The sequence below is a fragment of the Excalfactoria chinensis genome, chromosome Z (genome assembly GCF_039878825.1).
Source record: "Excalfactoria chinensis isolate bCotChi1 chromosome Z, bCotChi1.hap2, whole genome shotgun sequence".
In the NCBI taxonomy this organism is placed as follows: domain Eukaryota; kingdom Metazoa; phylum Chordata; class Aves; order Galliformes; family Phasianidae; genus Excalfactoria; species Excalfactoria chinensis.
In genome coordinates, this window is record NC_092857.1 from 33,415,816 (window position 1) to 33,437,355 (window position 21,540).

A 21,540-nucleotide genomic window follows, 5' to 3' on the forward strand; every position below is an offset into this window, starting at 1 on the left:
ATCCCTTGTAAATGTCTTTACATATTATGGGAAATGCTTCTAAAGGCAGAGAGCAATTCAACATTTTCACTGCACTACCGCAGGGCAGACCCAGATTCTCTTCACAGGCCAAGTCACAGGACTGATCCTCTTAATCCACGTATGTTGTCTATCTAATCTTGAAACTAGTTCAGAGGAAAAACTGTCGGTGCCTTCAGCAGGAGCTGTAAATGTGGCCTTGACCTTTCTTACTTCCTCAAAAATATTTTAAATTCCTATATTTTTTCCTTAAAATAACTGCTTCAGACAATGGCAGAAAAATACAAAATTCTTCTTTGGAAGGATTCAACAACAGTCCTTTATTAACCAAACTCAACTCAGCAGTGGGGTGACAAGGACAGAAAGGAGGCTGAAACTCCTACTGAATCTAAGGTCTGCATTAACAATGATACCTTTCAACCTATCAAGAAATGTAAAGAAATGTAAAACCTGTAATCTCACAGACACACACGCTGGCATAAAAATAACGGTCCAAACAAAATTTGTTGAATTTTAGCAGGGATTAATGTCACCTGCTTAAAGCAATTTATTTTCTAATCCCCAGTACAGTAGGGGAAGCAAGCTTAGAAGAGTTTGTTCCTGGAAAAAAAGATCAGATCTTTCTTTCCAAGTAGTAATCACAGATATCAATCCTACTGTCGCAGCTAACTAGGTAATCCAAAGGGATTGGGCTTCAGTGAGATCGTAACTGGAAGCATACAAACTTGAACTAAATTTTCTTCCTCAAAGGCAGACTGCTATTTCACAAAGCAAGCCTTGTGAACTGTATTCATTGATAGCTACCTTCAGAAATATTTCAATGTAAACACTGCTCTGCCACTTTGCTGTATAGCTTTATAAATTTGTTGGAAAAAGAAAACAAACAAACAAACAACAACAACAAAAAACCCTTAAAGATCAAAGTTTAAACTTCACATAATGTCACTGAGTGCAAAGAGAAGATACCAAACACTGCTGATTTCATCATTTAGATGGCTTATTTTTTCTGTATTACAAAATATTTCTAAGACATGCTTGAAAACAAGGTATCAGTTTTAACTAATATAAAACACATCTTCAGAGGCTGAGGGGGCACTCCCTTCTTTGGACAGCTCCTTCTTGAATATAATTCAAAGGGAAAGTCATATATATGCAATACAATGGCCTTATTCTGCCTGCCCAAAACTGCTTCTCTTCAAAATTCCCAGGAATCAAGATCAGAATTTAAGCAGCACACCAAACAAGTTCACAAGCAAAAACACAAGTCTTCATTCAGACCTCAGCAGGAATCTCAGTCAGAAACAATTAACAGGTCAGAAACTGTTTTAACAAAACAAGAAACTGAGAACTTGAATTAAAAGAAATACATATATATATATATATATACACTTAAACAAACAAACAAACAAACAAACAAAAAACTGAAGGCTAATGACAAGGGTGAAAAGGCTCAAGTCCAGTCAGGAAATATGTTGGTTATGCAACAGCTCTAAAACTTGGGGCTCTGATGGAAGGAACAAAAAAAGTTTCAAGCTTAGTTGTGCTGAAAACTCCAAGATTTTATGTAAGGGACTACCCAAGACATCAGGAACTTTCTGTGAAAGCACAAAAAGAAATTGTAGCAGGGTATTTCCCACCAAGTTCTGTTTTTAAAGGATGTTCCCTGCATCCCAGGAAAGGCCCATGAAGGAACAGGCTGTTTCCCTGCAGCCCATGGTCAATGTGCAGAGCAGATCACCACACACAGCCATGGAGGAGCCCACAGTGAATGAGGCCAGAAGGAGACATTGCCCATGGAGAGCCCCTACAGGAGCAAGCTGCTGGCACCAATTGGTCTGCAGAGCATACAGTCTGCTCCTGATGGATGGCATCCCATATGAGAGATACCAGCCTCATGTAGAGGAGAAGGAGGAGGAGAACAGAGCAATAGGGATGAAGAGTTATGAACTGGCAGGGCATCTCAGTCACCCATCCAAGCTGTGCTCCCCCTTGGGGAGAAAATTAAAAAGAGTCAGGAATTGAGGCATGAAGTTGATCCTGAAAAGAAAGAATTGAAGTCTTTTAGCTTTGTCTTTGCTTCTCATCATTCTATTCTATTTTTAATTGGCAAAAGAAGTTAAAAATCCTCTCCAAGCAAAGGCTGCTTTAACTGTGATAATAACTGGTAAGTCATTTCCCTGTTCCTTTTCAGAGCCTATCAGCTTTTTTATTTTCTTCCTCACCCTGTTGGAGGGAGGTTGCAATAGCAGCTGGGTGTATGTGCAGCACCCAGCCAAGGTCAACTCACCAAACCATCACTGGGAAGGTACTGATCTCTGCAAAGCTGCTCCCAGGCACCTTCTCCTCAGCCCTGCACTGTTGCCAGAGACTGAGACTCTGCCAGGGACAGGTATCAGCCTCTGTTCTTTTTAATTTTCATCAGGTCCCTGTTCAGCTACTCCTGCCTGGTTAGATTCCTCTGTACAACAGCAGATTGACTCATCTCCTCAGCATAATGTAATCTGCAAAATTGATGAGCTTTCTATCCTCCTCTGTGAGTCACTGGGAAAGATGCTGAACACAACAGGTGCCACAACACACTCCTGTGATACCTCTCAGGATTTTGCACTCCAGGTAGCACATGACCCTTAACAACGAATTATAGGACCAACCAGCAATCAGTTGTTTTTGTTGATTTAACCCTTCTGGTAGTCACAGAATCACAGAATATCCCAAATTGTACAGGACTCATAAGAATCAACATATTCAGTTCCCCACACAAGACCACCCCAAACATCAAACCCTCTGTCTGAGAGCACTGTTCAAACACAAATTGCAGCATCTTGATGCCATGGTCACTGCCACAGGGGGCCTGTTCCAGTGCCCAATCACTTCCCTGCTTCCCATACAATTATGTCCAAACTAGATAAATGAATACTTTTGGAAACAGCATCATAACATTACTTGAGTCAAGATAATTAACACCCACTGCTCTTCCATGGTCATTTTATCACATGAAATAGTTAGGTGGGTAGCCTTGATCAATCTTCGCTGCCTGCTACCAGCCATACTGCCTTCTCCACCACATGCTCAGAAATGCATTCCAACAGGCCTCCAAGATTTTTCCAGGGATAAACTGTAAGCAAATCAGACTAGTTCTCAGAATTGTACTTTTTTTTCTGAAGATGCAAGTAACACTTGCCTGTCACAAACTGAGGACAGCCTCTCCCAAATCTGAAGTCTTTCATAGATGACAGCAAACGATCTTCCAGATGAAAGCCTGTTTTTTGGAATACTTACAGTATAAACTATTTTTGTGGAATTAGTAACTACCCATGGAGGAAGGGAGGAAGGAAACACAGAAAACTGTTGTACAGAATAATTCATGGTTACTTACTTTTCAAAATTAATTTATTTGTTTTTCTTTCACTTAACTGTCTTATTATTGTCTTGTTTTTGTACTGTGTAAGAAACTTAATTCCAGTTGGAAACATTTCCATAAATTCCACTACAAAGTGCACTATACTACAGTATACTAACTATACTGTTCCCTCTGAAAGCTCTAGAAACTTTAGACCATTCTGGTCAACAAAATGTGCCATGGTACAATTTGAACTGCAATTCAACACTGAAAAATGCTGAGATAAAGCAATTATGCTGCCTATTCATTCATACTGAGGCCTTCTGTAATTGTACAGAGACAAAGGAGAAGAATCTGAGCAGAATGGATTTTCAGATCATACATGCAAAGTAGTACCCAGTATAATGCAGTTCGCTCTTCCTACTGCTTAAGTGATTTCCATTTATGTTTTCTCAGGCATACTGTTCTATTTGTGACACGAACCAAATTATATTTCTATTCACAGTTGCTTAGAGATATGAAAGTATTTTGCACCAAATGGACCTCCTCCAATTTTCTTCATTTCCTTTGGGAACTGTCTTGGACATCTTACTTATAGTAAAATCACACCATAAGTAAAAAGAAAGAGCAGAGACAGTCTTAGAGACAACAGCCAGGAAAAGTGAGCAACAGCAACATCTGCCTGCAAAATTGATTACTCCAAGCTCTGGTTGTTGTCTTGACATTATTATTTCACAAACAACCACTCTGCTTTCATTTCACATCACAGCTCACAGAGCAAAAACTCCTAACTCAGTTCATGGTTTGCCATAAAGCAAATATTGTCAGACCACAGTATCCATATCAGGTAAAAACAGTTCACACATACACTCCTCACTACAAGAAAGACACTGAGGCCCTGGAACATGTCCAGAGGAGGGCAACAGAAATGGTGAGGGATCTGGAGCACAAGTCTTATGAGGAGCAACTGAGGGAAATGGGATTGTTTAGCCTGGAGAAGAGGAGGCTCAGGGGAGACCTCACTGCACCCTACAACTTCCTGAAGGGAGGCTGTGATGAGGAGGAGCTTCGCCTCTTCTCCCAGGCAACAAACAGAACCTGAGGAAATGGCTGCAAATGTACCTGAGGAGGTTTAGATTAGACATAAGGAAAAGCTTTTTCTCTCAGAGAGTGGTCAGGCACTGGAATGGCTGCCCAGGGAGTCACTGTCCCTGGCAGTGTTCAAGAGGTGTCTGGATGAGGAGCTATGAGGTATGGTTTAATAGCTTGTGGTAGCAGTGGTGATAGGAGGATGGTTGGACTGGATGATCTTGTAGGTCTTTTCCAACCTCGTGATCCTATAATTCTATAAGCACAGACGCTTCAGATTATGAAAGAGGGAAGAACAGCCAACCTGAAATTTCTGGAATTTTGAAATTACCTGAGAAGCAAAAAAGCTAGCCTTTTTTACTCTACTCTGTATACCTGTACAAACAGGATGCCTCAGATGCATCACAAACCCTACCAGCATTAGAACATAATTCAAACTAACAGGTTTAAAGCACTAGCAAATAGACACTCTTTACCCCAAGTTTACAGCCCCTACTTAAATTCATGCACCGTACACAAGCATCCTTTTCAGGAGCCTCCAGATACACACTGTAAGATATCAGCATCTGAACTACATATCGGAAATCATCAATTACAATTCTGACAAGGTAATTGGTTTTCTCCCAGACACATGCATGGTTCTCATGATGCCAGCTACAGATTACAGCTGAAATTTAATCAGTACAAATGAAAAAATAATGGAAGAAGTCAAGAGTTATAAACACAGTACTAAAATAATAGATATGAGCATAGGATGAAGGTGTTCCTTCTGCAAAGAAAGAGGTTATTGCTTCTTAAATTAAAGGAACTGCGATACTCAGACAACTCGGGAAAAGCCCTCACTTTTATGTGTGTGGACTGTTTACTCACTAAAGAACTTTCTATTATTATCAGAACAAAGTTAAATGAAAAATCTTATCAGACAAAAAACAGAATAATCCACAGTGAGTCCAGAGCTACACAAGAAATGGTTGTCCAACACATCAACCTGCCCAGTCAACCCTCTACTGACAAATTTACACACAAGTCAGTTCAGCTCCTTTGATTCTCAGAGGAGAAAATCAGTGCCTCTTCTCATTAACTGATCATTAATGTCATAAAATACAAATGGATTTACTTTTAAAACTCTTCTAATTCTGTCTGGAACTAATTAGCAAGGGTACTGCTTGGATACAAAGGGAGGCTCATACAAAATTCATTTTCTTTATAATATCATGCTACAAAAAAAAAGGGAGCTTGGGAGCTCTTTCACTTCATTGTATTCTAACCCTCTGACTAAAAGAAGATCCCAAATTAGTTATGTAGTAGCACATCAAAAACTGTACAATCACAGAGTTGCATATTGAGATGGTTTTTGGTACAGTCATACCAAGGTACCTGTTCCTGAAGTCAGTATCAATGACATTTCCAATATTTCAAAACATTTACCGATTTTCAAAGGCACCCATAATCTCCTAGTCAGGTTTGAGCATTCCAATAGTCTTACTATAAGTGAAGTATCTCCAAGATCTAGCCTGACTTTGTATTACTTCAGCAGAGTCTGATTAGTTATATCCTGTCAATTCAAGCACAGATTGCATACCTGCTCTTTACCACAGCTATTTTGAGTATCCTACATGCATCTGTGGCAGAAACAATTCCCAGAGTTCCCATATCCCCTGATGCAGCAGCTTTCCATTTCAGCACTGAGTTACTGGCATGTGCCTGCTCTTATTTCCCCAACTTTCTCAGAAACACCTACCCTACAGTGACAGCTGAGAAAAGTGCTTGTTTGAGTGATTCACAATTCACAACTCATTGTAAGATCATATGCCGCGTACTTAAGAGTAGTCTGGTAGAGATCTGATGCAGAACTCGGGTGTCTCCAATAACTGTTAGTGCAACTTAAAGCCAAATTCAATGTTACTCCAACAAAACTGTCAGAGCCCCCAGTGTAAAAAACACGCTTCAGGAGCACATCAGTCAACAGCAGCATAACTTAGAGCCCAAACCCTTCAATGTCTTAAGATTCTTCTCTGTGGTTTGCATAATATAACTTATGGCTTACTTAAAGATGAATCTCATGGGCAGCACCAAATGGAATTCACTCACAAATACACAAAATTAAAAAAAAAGCATAACCAAAATAAACAATTGTTAAAGGATTGACTGCTCTTGAAAAATCTTCCTCTGGAAGCAGAATTCAAAATGCGCAAGTCAATAAATCAATAATTTTTTTATTTTTTTTTTTTTTTGCAAACATCTACAATTTTTTAAAAAATGAAAAAAAAAAAAAAGGTTCTTTTTTACTTCTTTAACCTACTTTCCATGTAGAGCTATTCAGCCCTGAAAAAGAACACGCATCTCCAAAATCTACTTAACCTCCTCCCAAAGTTTATATTCTCCAAAAATACTATGTCATAGCAGTGTAAGGTCTATGTTGTTTTCCATATCAGTGGATACGGTATTTGAATTAAAAGTATATCCAGAGAGACAGATACAAAAAATCCCACTGTTTGCCACAGTTCCATTTATAAGTGCCTCCCCACAATATTTACATACACAAATCACACAAATCAGCAACTGAAGTACACAAAGTGAACTGATGCTATGTACTGCCTAGACGACCGAAGTCCAAAACTCCGTCTTACCTCTTGGTCTGCACACATATAGGCCGAGATGAAAGTACTCCCTCCCACTTATTTCCGTGGAAAATATCACAAATACAAAGAGCACAATAACACTCTTTGACAGAGCAAATTCTCAGCTACAAAATGCTGTTTTTCAACATAGTCAACACCATGAGCTGTGTGTTTTTGCCAGCGATGAACAATAGTCTGCATGTTGTGCTCATAAAAATCTGCATCAGTGTAGGTGACACACTGTCACCATCATAGAAACACACCACCCACTGCCTCACTGTGCTCACATCCTCTGTCAGGTCTCCAAAAGCATCCATGAAGCATCAATGAATGTCAGTGGAGGCCATTTTTTCCACACAGAGGAGCTGACTGACACACCATTGCTTCATATGCACTTTAATGCCAGACGTTATTCTCACAGGGTGCCACGCTGCTGCCGTGTGTCCTGTGGCAACAACATCTAATGAAATAATGGTAGGGAAGTTCAGTCTCTACTGCCATACTATCAATATCTGCCATTGATATTGTGAGCCAACATAATATAATAGGAAGCTTTACTTTTGGAGCAGACCTCATTAAACATATAGCATAGTTAATGTATACAGATAACAAAACTTCTTTCAAGTTTTAGGACTTTTAATTCAAACAAAGAGGACAACAAAAACATAAAATTGGTGGGATACCTGACCTCATTTTTGTGAAACTAAATCTATCTGGTTTGGTGGCAGTGGCTGCAATTCTTTATGGGCTCTCAAGTTGTTCATCAGAGGTTTTTGACAAAGTTTCCTGTATTTCATCCTTGGAAACAGTTGTCAACAAATATACATAATGCCAAAAAAAAAAGTGCAGTGAAATAAATAACTCTTAATTGTGAAGCAAGGAATTTTTTTCTCTGGTAAAAGAGAGCTTATAAACGTCTGGTAAGGAGACATGATCAAGTTTTTCACTGAGCTGAATTCTGATATCAACTCAATACATTCCATTTGAAAATCTGCAGGCTGTTTGTTTATGTCAACTTATAACAGAGAGGCAAATATAGAAAAAAAAAAATTGATTTTTTTTAGCAATCCCAAATCCTGCTCTCAAATCCCTTTATCAAAGCAGAAAGCAAAGCCACATACTTTTGGCAGTTCACAGGACTGTGTTTAGCCAATGTATCACAATGTATACAATTATTTGCTATCACTTCAGCTAGTGTTGCACTGTGTCCGCTCCTTGTCCTGATTTCAGCCCAAACAGCACCAACAGAACACGAATGTTTGGTTGTAACTGAGTGGTAATGGCGTCTGGGGCCGGGCCAGCCCACTCAGCAGCAACAGCCACCGCCATGATGGCCTGGGGCAGCAAGCATTCAACTGGCTGCGCTGGCCCACATGCAGGCTGTGGGTCATCAACTGGACATATCTGGGCTATGTACTTAGCTGTAGGGCTGGGAAATCGAAACAAGTGGTGGTGTATTTCTGAAGGCAAGCTGCTACCTATACCTACAAAGTAAGACTACTGTTTAGCCCTGTATTTCCAGCCAAAATGTAATTAACAGTGATTAACTTTTGAGAGAAACTGAACCAGATGACTAGTTTCTGAGACTGGGATGTGTTGGATCTTTCTTGTTGTTATTGTTGGGTTTGGTTTGTTGGTTTACAGAAACACTTCCTGATCAAAATTAAAATCTGACAGCAAATCCTTCCCGCAATACTGGAATCAAAGCTACCTACCTAAAGAAGAGAGCCAGAACAGTAATCAAGTCACTTTGCTACCTGAATCCTGAAGCCTTAATGAATACTATCAAGGAAACCGTCTCTTCAGATCTATCCACCTCTCTGCGTGGATGTTTTTCCTGAGCTACAAGCAAGTTCACAAAATTTTAAAAAGCTATCCTTGCTACTGAGCTCATCAGCTTCTGGAACTTCTTATGCACATCTTACACTGTACCTTAAAGCAAATAGAAAATTAGAATACAAAATTAACCACATGGATACAGGCTGCATCTTGTTCTTAGCTACACCAATGCAAATACTGAGTTGAAAATGCTACTCATCAAATGAGCCGTTTTGAATTTAAAAGACTGCAAGTAGAAGAAGAGTGTGGGATATTGTTTCCTACAAGAAGAGTTACTTAGACTTTGTTTGAGAGCAGTACCAAAAAGGAAATGTGGAAACTTGCTTTCAGCATAGTTTCCAAATAAAATATGGGTAAGTTCTTCAGGGATGTCCACAAAGCCGCAGAGACATCTCCATTTAGCCCCCGGGAAAGCCTTCTGACGGTAACAAACACATGGATTAAATACTAAGCATAGACATACAGATGATTCCAAGTATATGTAACTCCACAAAACTGAATATAGGTTTGCATCACTCACATGATTACAGCAGAACTACAAAGATGTAAATCAGCTGTTTTTCTTTCCTCATTAGAATTATTGCTTTTTCTAAATTCAATTGAAAATCTTTGTCTGGGGCTTGGCTAGTTACCCTAGAAACAGATCAGACCCTCAGATGCTATTTTCTTCTCATGTACTGTTCCAAATTCCAGAGGATTTGTAATCCTGAGATATGCAGGAAGAAAATCCCATTTAAGGAAGCTATAGTTAAACTCAGAAAGAATGTCATTGATAATACCTTTCACTTTCACTAATTTCCATCTCAGAGATTTGGATGTCACTGCTCAAAATAGCCTTCACTGCTGTTCAGGGCTTCCTAATGTCACCCTCCACCAGCCTATTCATTGTTCTGAAAATGGCATCATAATGTGCTCCTCTATGGGACACTTCTGGGAGCAATTAGTGGAAGTGTAAACAGAAACCTGAAACATGATCATTGCTATCAAAATATACTAAGAGCTGCTTGAAACAGAAAAGGTAATCTCCTACATGTAGAGAGGATTATCAATTCATTATTTCTACCCTTACTCCCTAACAACAAAGCAGCACTTTAATCTTTTTGGTCATTCCATGTAGAAAGAAACATGTAGAAGGACATTCAGAATGTCTTCCAACTTCCAGGCATTTGTAGCATTTTGCACACAATGCACACAGAAGCTAAGTCTTTACATAAGCTTCAGTGGATTTACCCAAGTCACAAAAGACTATCAATTCTTTAAGAACAAGCTCTAGGCATCAGGCAGTTGTCCTTTTAATAAATACAAAACATGTAATTAAAAGACAAAGTTTACATTACTTTAAACCTTGTAGGTTTCTGAAAGTCACAAACTCTAGGCCTGAACTGCCTGTCCATTCAACATGAAACTGCAAATGCACCTCCCCCCATTGTCACAATGATTTCTAATCTGAGTTGCAATGGAACAACAGCAATTACCAGATTTAGAGAACAAAAACAAATGTTGACAGTTCCTTGGCTCATCTTCCAGTCACAATTAAAATTCATGCAGAAAAAAAAATGACTATTTCCATATTGTGTTCTGCGCACACAGATCTTACTGCGCTCACACTTGGAGACTCCCAGGATGTTGCTGTTGAACTTCAAAAGCCATGAAGCTGCAGTGTGTCTTCAAACACCTCCAACTACTAACAGGAGGCAGAAGCACAGTCACCATGAAGTATGGGAAACAGGCACACCATCAGCATGTAATTTCTTGCTTTCAGCAAGCAGTCTCCCACGTGAGACACCATCAAACAACAGCCTTTGGAGTCACCTCAACAGAGCAAGTGATGCATACCTAGTACATGGCAACTAAGAACATGCTGTCTTCTCCACCCTGCTTCACTGTTCTTCCAGTAACAAATGTCTGCAAAAGTTGGCAAAGTAATGGATTTCACACAGCTTGAAAAAGCAGGGTAAATCCTAAAGATCTCAAAATGTAACGGAGTCTGATCCATACTGTTGCATGAGATTGTAGTTTTTCAGTTCTGACTCAAAGCTTAGGCTCTTGGTTAAAAAAAAAAATAAAAAAAATGAATTTACAAAGTTGAGGGAGGTAAGGAGTAGTATTTTAGATTTGCTAAATCATTAAATACTCACAAGTAAAAAACAAGCAGTTCCATTTTTAGTACATTCAGGAAATCAGTAAATTCAATGAGATACTGTAAAATAATTTCCTCAATTCTGAGTAGTACTGAAGCCACAATACCAGTTATAAGCAGCTGCAATAGCACCATTTGCAATTTGCAACTCTTACCACAGCAGTCAGGCCTGATGTCTGATTATTGTCTGGGAAAGTACAGATTGCGATGGCCTAATTGGCCACGCTGTTCACTGCCTGCTGAGGGCATAAAGGTGATGGGCAAAATGTGAAAATGGAGGTGTATTACAAAGAATTATCATGAAATTCAGCATGATTAATGAGACAGCCACACTGACAGAAATAATGATAATCACTCTCTAGTTACTAATGAGCATTTGCCACAATGATAGACTTTTAGAGAGAAATAAGGCAACAAGGATCTTCAGAACTACAAAGGTATTGCTTGAACCACCTACAGGGAAACAAGTAGATGACCAAAATAGCTAAGTAGAGCAAAATGCCTTGCAATCACAAAAACAACTCCATCATTTCACAAAAGAAAAAAAAAAAAATAGGTACAAGGGCTGCTCTGAAAGTAATGCCTCCCATTTCATTATGTCAGCTCATGACATCAGTGGCAGATGCTAGTGACAAGTAGCATCTGGAGTAGATCCTTAAGATCCAAAACTGTTCGTTAAAAGTTATGCTGGAAGCTTAGGCTGGAAACCTGCTACTAAGATCCTAACATCACCCTCCAACATCTCGCCCTATATTCTTTGTTGTCTCTCTTAAGTCAAAATTTAGCAAAAGCTAAAAGTGTCGTGTACTGAATATGTAGTTCTTAACAAGAGAAACTGTGTCCACATCTCTCACAATGAGGTCTGTATTTCTGCATGTCAATGAGCACCTTTATTTGTGGAAAGAAAAAAAACAAACATCGTCTTATTCACGCAACATGTAAGTATGAATAGATAACATCCCAGCAAATACCACTCAGCATTATTAAAAAATCTGATTACAAAATGCTTTGATTTCTTTGATAGTAAATTCAGAAAAATTCAGGGAAAGGGAACTGAAGGGCTTTTACCCCATTTTACAGTATTAGAGCAACACAGAACAGTAACCACATGCTGCCGATCCTTCAGCATGACAAGACAGATTTATTTAACTACACTGGGCTTCTAACTGCAGACTGTGAAGCAGTTCCTGTCATAATGGTGAAGCACCTCCCCATTTTTATGCTACAAGGCTTACCCATTAATCCAGTCCATGACTCTTCAACAACTGCCACAAGATAAAGGTTGTTTCTTTTTTCTGAAACAAATGCTTCTAGGTGAAATACACATCCAGACGTGTGAACTCACACAATGTTCTTTCCATGTCTCCTCCACAGGTTCAGCAGATCCCGTTCAAAGCAGTGCCTCCTAACTGTGAACCACTGCAAATAAAATCCACCATTACATCACTGTTTTTTCTTGTGGAATGTGTCACATTCACCAGGAACTGATGAGCTTCATTTATTAAGCAGGAGATTTAGCCCCCTCGGGGCAAAAAGGAACTAGTGGACATCATTATGACGTAACTTACAAGCCAGACATTGATGGATGGCAATAAAAACAAAACAAAACAAAAAAGAAAATAAATCCCCACCACACACAATCCAAATACACAGTACCCACAGCAAAACATGAACAGGTACACCAAACACAGAACAAGATGCATCTGTGAGACCACCTCACACGCCTTACCACAAGCATAACCCATGAGCAAGTGAATCTGAAAGATGACAATGCTAGCATGCCTTACAAGAAATTCCATATTCCTGTGCAACACCTGAGTACAGGAAAAGAAAATCGTAACAATTTTTCCTCTCAGGTACCTGAGACTGAAGGAACCAGGATTAAAGATGATCTTGGAAACACAAACAAAAGCATTTCTACCACCAAGTCTCTAAACAAAACTGAAAACAATACTGCTGCCATCTCATTAAAAGCAAGGTGAAATCAGTATATCTTCATTGCAGTCTTGCTTCTGGCATTCAAATGCTTCCTGAGAAGCAACAGTGCCAAAAATCTCATCAGTTCTGTGTCAGTGCTTGGTAAGCTATGAACATCAATAAGAAAAGACCTGGGAACCATTAGCAGGAGAATTCAGAAACCACTGTCTGTGAGGAAAGCACACCACACAGTAATACTTTCAGCTGATGAGCAACAGATAAGGATGACTAAAATCCTCAGGCTTTAGTCTCCTCAGCAGAAAATGTGATCCAGATATGCATCCTTGAACTTTAACAGGTAATCCATCCATTTTCTGCTAAGAAAAAACTTAAATAAGCAGACTTAACTCCTTGCAAAATAAAAGCGTGGTGGTGATTTTCAGAGGGAATTCTCCCTCTCAATGAAAAAGGAGATCACTCCCCATAATTATTTTATCTAATGGCTGTGGTCTCTAAGAGATTTGGAAGACCTGATGACTGCCTGTTTACAAATGTGCCTTCTCCTTGCCTTGAAATTCACACACAGACTTGGGCTTTATTGAATACTGATTTGGATCCACTAATACAGCGAGTTTTACCTGGATTATCCAGTGTGTCCATTGTTCAGCACCCTATTACATCTAAAAAGCCAACCCAGAAAAGTAGCCACTGAGGCTTGTGTGATCCTACACAATAATATCAATATTAGATATTGCAAAAAACCTTAAAGCAGCAAGATTTCCGTCATGGGTCAGAGAAACACAAAGACCTCAATAGGTGTGGTGAACAAAGGGACAGCAGAAGTGTATCCAGCCAGAGGAGTTTAATCTTTCAGGGCTCTATCTGTCTTTCTTAGTGCTCTAAGCCTTAATAACAGAGACACAGAATATTATAAATACAAAATAATATCAGGGCTCTTTCATGCAGCTTCACCTTGTGTCCATTTAACCACCAACAGACTGAAAAAATATCTTCCTCTTCCTAACATCACAAAAATTTCTTATCATAAAGCTGTGAACTCCTTCCCTCTGATTCAAGATGAAAGACACCTTCAAAAGAAGAGCACATATTCCTTAGTACTTCAGTAATCTTTTAATATGTAGTTTTTCCACATTGCCATTCAGTTCAAAATCCCTCTATCCACCATAAAGGGGCAGTTCTACCTACTGGTGCTTACACAGATCTCTTCTGAGAAAAGTTCTGTTATTTACTGGTTAAAGACTATTATAGAATCACCAATGCTAGAAAAGACCTACAAGACCCTCCAGCCCAAACATCCAACTGTCACCAATGGTTTTCACTAGAGCATGTCCCTCAACTATTAAGATTATTAAGAACTAGATCTCAGAAACATCTGCAGTCTCACTACCAATGCACCAGAATACATGACATAACGTCCCACATCACTGAGGTAATTCAGAGGCACCTCACACATCAGTGTGACTCTCTAATCTAATATAAGCAGTGATACAGGCAGACAGCGTATTTCACATTCATTTTTAGGAAGACCTGCTGACTTGTTTCCTTCAGCCAGAAATTTTGTTCAAGAGATTTCTTGGCTGCAAACCATTGACCAAAATAATGAGATCAGTAGTTAGCTAGAAATAATAGTTATTTTCAATGTGATAGTTGGATGTGTATCCAGAACATTTTGATGAATTGCACACTGAAGTATTAAACGTGTCTAACTGATGATACACAGATGTGTCTTCTGTAGTCTTAATTACATCTACATTTACATTCAAAACCAGTTTGGCCTAACTTGAAACACTATCATTCAGCCTTTATAGTTGTCTTAAAGAAAGAAACAAAAAGCCATCCAAGCGTGTGTTAAGGTAATTAAGTGCTTGAGTGCTTCCTCCCAATGAGGAAGGGTGAACTCGCACGTCACTTTCACCTACAGATAAAACTGCTGAACCTCAAGCCAGCATGGCCCAAAGAAGTTGACACTGCTACAGGTGAATACCACCTGACTGATGTGAGATTTCAAACAAAGCCTAAATCACCCAGGCATTCTCAGATCAGATGTAAGGTACTGCCAAAATGACTGAGGTCCAGAAAGCCCAGATGCTGAAGCTGAGCAGAACCACCACACCAGACACAGAGCAGCCCTCTCCCTGCTTCGAAGGCAGGCTGGAGGCTCAGCCACCTCTCCCACTCTGCTGGCAGCCTGAGCACCTTCCTGTAGGAAGAACCTGTCAAGGGCTTTAGGATTTGCTCATTGTTACGTTCTTATGAAATGAAATTAAGCATGCCAAAATCTGAATGATGTCACGGCAATCTTGTAAGTGGATTACATTAATCATTTATCAACAAGGCAAGATAATAATTCAGTGAAAGCAGAACCTGGAGTTTATCCCTATTTATCACTCCAAAACAAAGGGTACAATAGCTGAGGATATCAGAAACACAAATAACGTGCCTGAAGAGGATTTTTTAAAGGTCTACAGAGATGTACTGAGATTACAAAACTACAGATTTTTTTATTTTTTTTTTTAATGTAGTATCTTCTACTTAACACGAACTATTGAAGGAGATTTTCTTTATCAGCTGGAAGGTAACTGCACAAAACGCAATTAAGAGGAAAACATCTTAATAAATCTTTCATTTTAAAGAAACAGTGATCAAATTTTTAGCATGTTACAACATTACTGAAAACAAAAATGATTCCAGAATTTTGGGAGGTTACTTCCTCGCTTCTGATAGTCTTATAAGTCCAATTTTAAAAAAGCAGGTGGTTGTCATGGGATCAGATAAGGTAATGCAGCAAATATACCTGCATCACAGCCTGCACGGAACAAATGCAGTAGGACTGATCTGAAAAACAGAGCCAAGCTGAGGTGACCGCTGTTTCCTACACAAAGCAAGCACTCTCTACAGCAGCTCTGGGCTCAAGGGCAGCAGCACAGCCAGCAGCGCCCAGCTGGGCCTGCTCAGAGAAAGCCCAGACTCAACAGCACAACCTCCTGCTCACCGGCTGCAAGAAGAACCTTCTGCACGTTGTTGTTATTTCTGAATCCCCCAGAGAAGCAGCACCTCAATTCCAATTTCAGACACGATCAAGCCAAGCTGTACACGCACTGTGTGCGCGCCTTCTGTCTCAGTCACCTGGTTTGAGCAGAGTTTAGATCGGATGACATGCAGGGATCCTTTCCAGCTTATATTATTCCTACAATCATAAAAGAGCTGGTGGAAGAAAGCTGTTATGAGAAAAAATAAAAACCCTGCCATTCCCCACACACATCCCACAGACAGTGCCAGCTTCCCATCCCAGCAGCAGAGATAGCACCCAGCCTCCCCAAATCCATTGCCACAAGCAACGTACTGAAAACAACTGGTTCTGTCTGCTTACTGGATCTAAAGCGTGTTACTGAGAACATTTACTTCAGCCCACAGAAGACCCGGACATAGACCTCTGCCAGCTAAAGCCTCCCCCATCAACTAACATGGATGGTAGTTCATTTTTTAAATACTCTTTCCTAATTAAGGTTTATCTGTGGGGTTGGACTCTATGATCTCTTGAGGTCCCTTCCAGCCTTGAGATTCTGTGATTCCATGTGATTCTGCTTAAGCAGCACAATTTCAAACCTGATCAAAGTCCCATCAGAATGCACACTATAGAAATGCACAGTGATAGTAATTCTGTCATCACGAATTGCAACTCACAGATCAGAATGAGTTATTAAAAACAAAACAAAAAAAAAACCCAAAAACCTAGGGATATTAGGGGAAAAAATCACATTTGTACGTCTTTTAACTTCTCCATTATGTGCTGATGATTTGTCCTTGTTTACAAGCACCTTGTATTACTCAGTGCCTAAGCTCCTGCTCATGCCAATACCCACCATTCTTCAGGCACAACATTTGCCAGAAAAAAATATCTGAATGACCACCATAAAAAGTGGAAAATCAGAAATATTCTGTCTGATAAAACAAAAATGATGGCAAAGAAGAAAATAATTTATCCAGATCAATGCAGAGCATTTTTTTTTCCTCCCAGGTATGAATCTATTATAGAAAAAAAAATTTCTTCCTGCTGTGTGCCATTGTGAGCACAGAAAAAAAAAAATAAATAAACAGAGAGTTAATTTAGGGTAATTGCTTGATTGATCTTGGCAGCAGATGGTCACGTTTTATCGACTCCATGGCTCTGCCATCCCAATGTCTTCCTGACCCACGCCTAACTTTTAGACTTGAAAGTCTGAATATCAAATTCAGCAGGGATGCTCCTGATGCTCAAAAAGAATGCCGCAGAGGTTTAGAAAATCATAGTAAGTTGAAAAAATAAATTAGCCCCAAAAGGATTCAGCCAAAAAATCCAAGGATGTGCTGTCACATCCTCGGAATATGCCATGTTTACCAACAGATTTTTTTTTTATGACGTCTCTCACTCTTACCTCTCATTTTGATCTCATGCATGATAAGGTGGCCATTGACTTACAGAGTCAATGTTTTTACTGAACAGTTAATAATACTTAATTGCTGGCTTATGAGCAAGATTTGATAGACCAGACAGATAATCTGAGTACATATGATGGTACGGAAGAAAGGCATGTATCTAAAAAAGACTTCAAAACATCCCATGTATTTTAAACATTCTGAATTACATAGATTTCACAGAGCATCTCCTTTTGCTGGGCTACAAGAAAAACAGAAGTTCCCACCATGGTCTACCTCAACTAGAATTTTCATTGCTTTAAATACCCACAATCCATTTATTTCACTAGTTTCCTTTCTGATGTACAAAATCCCACTGCTTATCAGCAAACAGCTCTTCATACAGTCTTATCAGAAGATGAAAAATCTAAAATTATACAGATCATCATCTAGGGAACACCTTTTAGGACACGATCCTGTCTCTACAATGAGATGGAATAAGTGGACATAACACAGCTGCACCCCTTTTCCCAACAGCATCTCCCTTCAGGCTCCCTGGAAACTGGACTCATTTCATCATTGCTTACATGAGGTTGAATCCTTCCCCCCAAAAAAGTTCCGCAGCCCTGGAGCACCCTGAAGGAAGTCCTCTGCCACCTGCAACTGCTCCTTGTTTCCCATATGTATGGCAAGCGCTGATCAGAAATGGGACAGGGATCACCAAAATGGCTGTCTATGTGAAAGCAGCAAACAAAGATTATTCCCCAGATCCTTCCAGTAAAACAATGAACATATGACTTTTTTTTTCTTTTTGAAGAGCACAGTCTCATGCAATGGAAACAGAAAAATACCATCACACTGCTCTGAGCAGCTGGCTTATCAAATCAGTCAATAGTATGAAGCAAAACAATCAATCTGTTCTACAGAAACCTTTAACCTGTACACAGTATGTATTACACACAATCTGTTAGCAATGAGCAGAGGATTGCTTGCTAGATCTCTGATTAAGCAGAAATCTTCATCTTCCATAAAATGAGAAAACCACATTTAAAAATGCATTACCAGAACATCAATGCTTGACTTAAATCGACAGTAATAGGATCTCGTTCAAAGTTAAGCCTCAATTAATCTAGCTGCACTGCTTATGGGCAATGTTTATTACACTGTTTGAAGTTAATATTATATAATCTATTAATATTTTTAATTTTGGGGGGGATGAGGTAGAGGGGAGAAGTTCTGATTCTTCTAATTCATAATCCAGCATCAATCCAGAACAGATACTGTCAATAGCCATCAAACTGTGTGCTGAGCAAAGAAATGCCGAATCGGATCTTTAAATGTTGAGGCAAACAGATACAAGCAGAAAGCTTGAGCACTTGCTTTGGTTTTCCTTCGTTACTCCAAAGCTTATTGTATTTTTTTGAAGGGATTGCTGGTTTGGATACTAACCCTGAAAGTACACAGATGGAGTAACACCCCAAGGCCAACCTTCCCAGACAACATTTCAGGACTCACTGCTCCATTTCCCTGCCTTGTTTGCCACAAATACTAATGCACACTGAGACAACCTCAAACCAAATAACTAAAAAATACTGCACATGAACAATCACACCGACCTATAAAAAGCACAAAACAAGAAGCTCAGCAAAAGACTCAATTTTTTCATACCTGCATGTCTTTTATGTAGCTCTAGAGCTGGTAGAGAAGCTGCTTCTAAGAAGTAAAAGCTAACTGTACCTTAAAGATGGACACAGCTTCCATACTGCAGGCTTTCTGAGTTTAAGAATGCATCACTGTACACGACTGTGGCTCAAAATGGTATCAGTGAAACCAGAAGCCAGTTCCTTGACCAACTGAAATGCATTTATAACCAATACTGTGCTTATCTTTATTTCCACAGTCTTGTAAGGGGCCAGCCTTCTGTGCAACAGCTCAACAGTCTGAAAAGCATTTATATTTTAAGTAAAGACAATGTTCTAATGCAAGATGAATGCTTCAAAATGCAACTCACAGCACCCAAGAAAAACTCAGACCAATATACTGCACGACCTGTACCACACAGCCGACCTTGAGTTGCCATTATTTTGTGAAAATCAGGTTAACCTGAAATCTCTCAGATCCCCCAACTTGGGTCACACTGTTCCAAGGGAAGGAGGCAAGCTGCTTTTTGCTCTGTTTCTTATTTCAGCCACTGAACACGCACAGTACCCTACCCATCACGACGACACATTTTCTGCTCTTGTCTTTTCTATGGTCTCCCACTACAGCTTGCATGACGCTCAGTTTCTGGGTTTAAATAGGCACTAACGCACCAAAGAACCTTCAGCCACCCATCACTTTCATGCACTGAGCTGCTGGGCAGCTCCTCCCCACTGCCTAACACGGCAAAATGTGAATGTGTCCGTTGCTTTTTGTTATCTGCACATCAGTAAGATATAACACACCTGGAGAACAAGCAGGTTCTTTGTCAGCACCAGCGTCTAGGAAAACAGGGTGCTGCTGCCTGTTTCAGCCACGGGGCTGCAGAGGCAGGTACAGCCGTCTCGGATTTGACAGCAATGCAGCAGAACTTGAGGTACTGTGACAGGGATATTTTCCAGGGCAAGCTGCTGGGGACCCGCAGGCCGCATCCTCGAAGCAGGCGCAAAATCGCTGCGGCACGGGGCGAGCTCCCGTCAGCGGGCACAGCGCGATGGGCGCACACCAGGGAGCAGAAACGCAGCATCCCGGCCTGCTACACCCACAGCAGCTCCGAGCACGCACAGCCAGCGGACATCCCTCCGGTTGCTCAGCAGCGACCAGAGCAGCCGGGTCTGAAACCGACTGCAATCCTACAGCCCCGCAGCAGGGACAGCAAAAACGCTGCAGATTTCCCAGCCGAGGCCCGAGCTCCCGCATCTCCTACGAGGCAGGTTTACGTACGAGGGCGGCAGCGCAGCCCTGCCCGGACCGTCCCTACTAACACTGATCCTTCCAGAAAGAGCCGCAGCGCGCGGGGCCACCGCAACCCCGCCATATCCGGGCCCGCCACCTCCCGCGAACCGCAGCCCCGGGCACCGCAGCCTGCCCGCCGCCCGCTGCTCCCTGCCGCCGGGCACGGGGGAGGAGGGGCGGCCCCACAGCTCGGCCCGAGCGGAACGCACGCGGCGGCCGCCGCAGCGCCGAGCCGGCTGCCAGCCCTCGCCCGCCCGCCCGCCGCTCCTCGCTCGCGGAGCCCCCACGAGGGAGGGGCGGCCCCTCCCGTAGCCGTGCCGATGGGCACCGCCGAACGGGGTCCCGATCCCGCGCCCAGGCCGCGGCCCGGCCCCTCCGCACCTGGTGCGGGTCCGCGCCGCCTCCTCACCACGCAGGGCGGCTCCGGCGGGGCTGGCAGCGCAGCGCGGGGCGGACAGCCCGGCAGGCAGCGTTTCCTCCCGCCACCATCTTCCTCCGGCCGCCGCCCCCGCCGCCAGCACCGCCCGGCACGGCCCCTCCCGCCGCTCCGCGCCGCCCTTCGCGTCAGCGCGTCGGCCGCCGCCCCGCTAGTCCCGCGGCGGTGCGGGGCGGTGCCGCCATGACGGGCTGCGCTGGTGGGAGCCGAGGAGATGGCGGCCGCCGGGCCGGGCTCCTGTCCGCTCAGGGGGTCGCCCGAACGTCCCCGGTGACCGGGGGAGCCCGGCCCGGAGCCCGACCCTGCCGCGGGGGGAAACAGCGGGTGCCCGGCAGGATCGTGCACCTGGAGCCAGGCCCCGGGGCAGCCCTTAGCGCCCAGCGGCGGGCAGAGCTCCGAGACAGGACTCGCTGCGGGCGGCATCGAGCATCCGCCCGGCGGCGGCGATGTCCGGCAGTCCGCGGTGTGCTGCCAGGCCCAGTACCCGTTACCCTGCCGTGAGGGCTCACCAGTGCTGCTCTCTGCACGCAGCTGCTTATTCCCTGTTCACACTTTCAAACGTGGCATTAGCCAGAGGATATCGCGGTATTCAAAGAGAGCCATTAAGGATCATCGAGTCCCAATTCATGGCTCCACGCAGGACCACCTGAAACACAGACCATGTATGGCTAGGAGCGTTGGCTGGATGCTCCTTGAGCTCTGTCTGCTTGGTGCTGTAACCACAGACCGTGGGAGCCGGTTCCAGCACCACACCAGCCTAAGGTGAAGAACCATTCCCTAACACCCAGCC

General features: G+C 42.0%; 1 protein-coding gene across 3 annotated transcripts in view; it reads right to left on the bottom strand.

Annotated features, from left to right (window-relative positions):
* Positions 1-20,856, bottom strand: part of APBA1 (amyloid beta precursor protein binding family A member 1) — a 75,104-nt gene extending 54,248 nt beyond the window's left edge. For 2 of the 3 annotated variants that reach the window (XM_072359255.1, XM_072359253.1), the window contains exon 1: positions 20,696-20,835. The gene's annotated coding sequence lies outside the window, so the exon portion shown is untranslated. Of the gene's footprint in view, positions 1-20,695 lie in introns of all 3 variants that reach the window. The other variant, XM_072359254.1, reaches the window with a different exon arrangement.
* Between the last annotated feature and the right edge of the window lie 684 nt (positions 20,857-21,540).